We start from the raw sequence: 6,282 nt of genomic DNA on the forward strand, positions 1-6,282 counted from the left end.
TTTAGGAAACTCAAAAAAAGTTTTCTCTCTTTTAAAAACACTTATCATTATATATCAATAACTCCCAAATTTCACCTGGAAAAGCAAGGATTTTGGAAGCAAAAATGAGGTTTTTTGTGGGGTGTGGGGAGGAAGCCAGGCTTGACTGAGAGACCTCAGGAGCTGTTGACCTCCCCCCACTTGCCCAACCCCCACCAGGACTGTCCCACCAACCCGCCGCCCCCTTTCCTCTCGCCCTCCCCCTGCCCAGAATACCTGCCCCCCGGGAGCCATGGGCGAGAATGGCACGAACTCCAGGCTCCACTACAGCCCAGGTGGCCGAGAGAAAATGGGTCCCGCCCAGCACGGACCCCTAACTGTTCCAACGTTCGATGCATCCAGTCTGCGGGCGGAAAAGAGAGACGGGGTTAGGGGCAACCGGCAGAGGAGGGAGACATTTCCCCCCCACATACACACACACCCTGCCAGAGACCTTTTATGTCCGGCATGTTGTAATTTAACTCTTTTCACTAAATACCCACTTTCTACAAAGAGAAATCGCTTCCCTTCGTTTGAGCTTCTGTGTTCTGATAATGGGCAGGGCCGGGCGGTTATCGGCTGCTATCGGTTCGCACCGGTTCAGACGAACCGGTTGCTAATTTTAGGGCCGGTTCAACGAATTTAATTGTACAATGAAATTGAATGAGCCTGCCTTGGTGCAGCCAACCGCTACCCCACACAAAAAAAAAAAAAAACATGAAATACATCTCAATAACTCAATAAATGAAAGACATAGAATCCCTAAACCCAAATAAGTAATAACACACATTCCCATATACCTATAAATACGCAAACTAGCTCTATACCCGTGCTTCACTTCGAAACTAGGTGGTCGGGCTTAATTTTGGGGAAGAAAAATAAGGGGGAAAAAAACTCTGCCTCTGCCTATCAGCATCCATCGGTATTCATCTGACTAGCGTCCTGTCAGTGTGTGAGAGAGTTGAGGGCTGGGTGGAAATTGAAACAGTATTTGCTGTGTGAGCAAGGAGACAGCAAGGAGCCTGGGCGTGGCTTAGCTCAACTGTTCTGGACTAAAGCTGCTGGGTGCTGTGAAACTGAAACTCCTCTGCTTGTGTTTTGCATTTGGAAGAGATTTCTTTTCAGGTGGGAAGGGGAGTAGAACTCCTAAGCATCAGAGCGTGTGAATAATAATAATAATAATAATAATAATAATAATAATAATAATAATAATAATAATAAATGAAATATTCTAAATGCTCTGAAGGTCATTTGGAAAAATCCTTTCTTAGTGAGCCCCTAGAAGCCAAGAGGAACATAGGTGCCTAATTTCCAAGTTTGTAGGTTTTACAGTTCTGGAGATTTTGTGATGATGCGTGAGGGGCATTTCGCTTTTATATAGATAAGATTACACCAGTATGAACATGTTGCACATTGCATTGGCCCTGCAAATCTATCATATTAAACCTAATTGTGGTGTTATGTTGCACGCCGAAGAACTTACGCTTTCTCCTTTCCCCACAGCAACCCTGCGAGGTGGGCTGGGCTGGGCTGGGCGAGAGACTCACCCAAAATCACCGAATTGGTTTTCATGCCTAAGGTGGGACTAGAACTCCCAGTCGCCTGGGGAATGGCTTAAAGTCACCCAGACAGCTTTCACCCCCTAAGGCAAGATTAGAACTCCCGGTTATCCGGTGATTGACCCAAAGTCACCCCAGCTGGCTTTCATGCCCAAGGCAGGACTGGAATTCACCACCTCCCTCTTTCTAGACTAGCACCTTTACCCACTTAACCAAACTGACTCCTCCTTTCGCACAAGACCCAGATGGGGGTTTGGGGGCCCCCCAAAAAAGAAAGACAAACCACGTCTGAAGGTACACGGACGTAGGTCGCCAGAGACCCAGACTGACCAGAAGACCCAAATAATAGCATAGTAATCAATGCTATAAAAACCGGAGCCTCCAATCTTGGGAACGTTAAGACTGGTGGACTTCAAATCCCAGAATTCCTCAGCCGGTTGAAGACTCCGAGACTTCAACTGCCAGAATTCCTCTTGTCGCTTTGAGACTTTAAACTCCCAGAATTCCCCCCCCCCCCAGTCAGGGATATTCTGGGAATTGAAGTCCACCAGCCGTAAATTTGCCGAGGGTGGAGACCCCTGATGGAAGACGCATCTTCTACCCATTTTTATTATCAGGGCCATTTGGTACATTTAATCCTGTTTGATCCCCCCAAATCCTCTCATGCACCCCAGGGACCGTTGCTGCCCCCCTCTCCCTCCATTTACCCCAAGCCCATTTCTTACCTTTCTGCCGCTGTGGATGCGTCTTCGTTGCCCACCCTCCACCCCCCAAGATCCAGGCGACGGGTGCCCCCGGCTGTGGATAATTTAGACCTCCTCCGGTTTAAAGCCTCTGGCAGTCACAACCACATATAATGCTACAAGAAAAAGAGAGAGAGAGAGAGAGAGAAAGAAAAACACCGTTTAAATTCTCAACTATAACCCTTCGCACCCCCTCCCCAAAGTGCATTCTGATAACCCCGTGACCCCCTTGTTCCGTCTCCCCCAACCCAGGAAGTAGGGGAGGCTTCTAAAAGCTGCCCCCCGCCCGTGCCAAGGATGGAAATAGCCTTTTCCCTTCTTTTTGTGGAGGGGGAGAATTTTGCACCCAGAACCCTCACACACACACACCCCTAAAAAAAAAAAAATGTGCAAAGGTTGTTAGGTCGCGTGAATGCGGTTTTTGAAACGGGAATTGGGGGTTTGGAGTTTAGGAAGAGCAGCCATTATCCTTCCAGTTTTGAGCCCGGTTCTGGGACGGGCCTGAGCTTCCCCGCGCTCTGGCTGGGAGCAATGGGAGTTGTAGTCCCAAATAAAGGCAGAAAGGGGACGGGGGACAAGGATTGGGTGGGGGGGAGGTATAAAACCGAGAGAGGCATGCACTTTTCCTCGGTAAATTCCCAGGTTTCATCTTAGGCTTTCCAAATCATCATTCCAACACGCGGACACGCACTAGGGAGCATTCACACGACACGCGCGGCTCTGAACCCGCATCTGCCCAAAGCCTCGGCTTCCCTTTCCCTTTCCCGGCCGTACTCTCAGCACGTGGAAGGCGACCCCAGCGTCCAAGCCCGGAGACGGCGGAAGCGGCTTGCCTTTTCCGCCGCTTTCGGGGGTCGTTCCCATCCCACGTCCCCAGTTTAACTCAGTTCGCTCCAGCCGGAGAGGATTAATCCTCGGCGTTTTTTTGTTTTTTTTAAACTCTCCCACCCATCAGCGCAAGCTCCTCCTCCTCGAGGCGGGACCCTTCTGGCCCCGCACCCAATAGAACGCCCGGCTTGGAAGGTGGGAAGGCGGGGCCTCCGCCCCGCCCGCCTCCAAAATTAACCCCTGCCCAGCTGGCTGTTCTTAGCCGACTTTGCCTTGTGCTCTTTTCTCTCCAGCCAAGCAACCAATTGCGCCCCCTCCTCCCTTCGGCCACCAATCAGCTTTCGCCTTGATCTTCCAGAGGGGTCTGAAACCATAGAGATAAATGGGGAAGGGTCGCCCGAGATTCGCACTCCCGATAAGCGATTGCTACTGTCTGGCCAGCTGAAAGTTGGGCGGGGGGGAGAAGAGCCAGCCAAAGGCGAACTATGGACTAAATACGGTGCTTCTCAAACTTGGAGATGGGCGGACTTCAACTCCCAGAATTCCCCAGCGGAGGATTTTTATAGGTCGTCCTTGACTTTTAGCGACCGTTTCAAAGATACAAGGGGCTCTGCAGATGAACTTGGCAAGAGTTTGTTTAGGGATGAACTTATAAAAGACTTTGTTTAGGGATGAACTTTTAGCAGTTCGTTTAGTGGCGAACTTACAAAAGGGTTTGTTTAATGACAAACATACGACAGTTCATTTACTGACTGAAGTTTCAGCGGCACTGGAAAAAGTGACTTAGGACCATTTTTGTCACACTTAACGACCCATGGTCCCGTGTTCTAAATTCAGATGCTGGACAACTGACTCGTATTTATGACGGTGTCAAACCCCCCGGGTTTATCAGATTCCTCTTTTGCAACCAGCAAAAAGTCAATGGGGAAAGCCAGATTCACTTTACGACCGTGTGACTCCCTTAACAATGGCAGGGCAGAACTCGTTGAGCAACGGTATCGCTTGGCAATGGAAATTCGGGGTTCAGCTGTAGGTTGTTAAGTGGGAGCCCATGGGTTGACTCCCTTCATTCCCAGCCAGGCCATGCAGCTTATCCTCAAAACAACAACCCTGGAAGGTGTGTTGGGCTGAGACACAGAGACTGGCCCAGAGTCACCCAGAATCTTCAGCTGGCTTTTAGGCCTAAGGCAGAGCTAAGGCAGAACTCACAGCCTCTTGTCGTTGCGGTCATAAGTCGAGGTACCATGATGGAGCCCCAACGCATCTGTTGTTCAGTGAGACATTGGTTAAGTGAGACAACTTTGCTTGTCAGAAGGTCACAGAAGGACTACAACCGTCATAAATAGGAGTCGGTTCCCAAGCGTCTGAATTTGGATCGTGTGACCACGGGGAAGCTGCCAGGTGGTCGTAAGTGTGAAAAACGGAGTCGTAAATCACTTTTTTCCCCCAATCCCGTCGTAACTTCGGACTTCGGTCGCCAGATGAACGAAGAAGCGCCCGCAATACACACCTGGAATCCGGCGTCCAGTTTTGGTCCCCACGTTTACAGGAAAGTCGCCGAGACTTTGGGAAAAGGGCAGAGAAGAGCAACTGGGGCGATTACAGGCCTGGAGAGTAAAACCTACGAAGAACAACGGTGGCAGGATTTCGGTTGGGCCAGAAAAGGAGGACTTGGGGGGGGGGCGGAGGGCATGGCAGCCTCTTCCAGTATTTGGGGGCTGCCCCAAAGAAGAGGTGGGGGCCCCTATCCTCCAAAGCCCCTGGACGAAGGACAAGAAGCAACGGGTGGAAACTCACCAGGGAGAGAAGCAACCTGGAATTAAAGGAGAAACTTCCTAAGAGGGAGGACAATTAACCCGTGGAACCGCTTGCCACCAGAAATTGCGGGTGCTCCAACATGGGAGGTTGTTAAAAGAAGGAACTGGACGGTCATTTGTCCGGAATGGCTCAGGATCTCCTGGTTGAGCAGGGGGCTGGACTAGAAGACCTCCAAGGTCCCTTTCCAGCTCTGTGTTCCGATTAAAACCGATGGAAAGCCTGGTGCTTTAACCACGAGACCTCCCCTCCGCCCCAACCAGGTGCCCTCCATCTTCCCATCTGTAAAATGGGCAGAGCTCAGCTTAAGCTGCTCTGGGGAGGAATGAATGAAGCAATTTTTCTCTCTTCCCCGGCTCAATTTCTCTCCCGCAACCCCTTCCACAATTCGACCGGAATTTAGGAGAGCCCTTTTTTTTATTTTATTTTCCCCCCCACGCTGCCACGGAAAGACCTCACGGGAGGGGAGGGCCCGTGACTCACCCACCCACGTTCCGTGTCCTGCCAGAAACCCGGAGCCAGACAGTCTCACTGGCCAGGCCAGGCCTATCTTTGGTGTGGTCACGCCTGGGCTTTTATAACCAGATACGATCCGTGGGAACCCACCCACCACACAGGGCTAGGCGCAAGGAAGCCTGTTTTGGAGGGGGGGGGTGGGGGAAAGTCTCGTCTTCCCCCCCCCTCTCCCCTCCAGCCCCAGACGTGGCTAGGAGGGTGGCTATTTCTGGAACAGCCCGGAGCTAAGTTTGGGTTCCCATGCAAGGCAAGGCGGTTGCGGTTACAACGGGCCTTGTGTGTGCATTGCACGCCTGCCAAGCAGCCCAGCGGATGGGGGGGGGGGGAAAGTGTGTGTTGTGGGGGGGGGAGAGTAAGCAGCTGGCAGGACTTCCCTGCACGCCTTCGGATGAGGAAGCTGCCAGGCCGAATCACCAATGGCCCCATTCGCACGTCTTCGGTTCGTGCGAAGTGGGAGCAACGTCCGACCGGCGCGGCGGGACGGGAGTGCAAACTTCCAAGGGGAGACGCATCACCCGAAGTGTGCGAAGGTCGAAGGAGGGATGGGGACAAGAAGATCTTTCGCCCTGGGGACGCTGGGGTGGTGGTGTTGCTAATCAAACCAATCGAGGACTTTCTACTAAGAAAGTTTCTACTTTCTACTAAGCTTCCTAACAGGGAGGACAGTTGACCAGTGGAACGGCTTGCCACCAGAACAGAGGTCTCCAAACATGGCCACTTTAGACTCGTGGACTTCAACTCCCAGAATTCCTCAGCCAGCCACAAAGAGTAGAGGAAGGAACGGAGGGAGGGAGGGAGGGAGG

General features: G+C 51.7%; 1 long non-coding RNA gene across 1 annotated transcript; it reads right to left on the reverse strand.

Annotated features, from left to right (window-relative positions):
- Positions 1–247: 247 nt before the first annotated feature.
- Positions 248–5,805, reverse strand: LOC148123792 (uncharacterized). The gene is made up of 3 exons (XR_015740526.1): positions 4,659–5,805; positions 2,303–2,436; positions 248–382 (listed from the first exon to the last, which is right to left on the reverse strand). It is a non-coding gene; the product is annotated as an uncharacterized LOC148123792 (long non-coding RNA).
- Positions 5,806–6,282: the final 477 nt, after the last annotated feature.

The sequence above is a fragment of the Pseudonaja textilis genome, unplaced genomic scaffold (assembly GCF_049901715.1).
Source record: "Pseudonaja textilis isolate UNSWEBS1 unplaced genomic scaffold, rPseTex1.2 PTEXCTG402, whole genome shotgun sequence".
In the NCBI taxonomy this organism is placed as follows: Eukaryota; Metazoa; Chordata; class Lepidosauria; order Squamata; family Elapidae; genus Pseudonaja; species Pseudonaja textilis.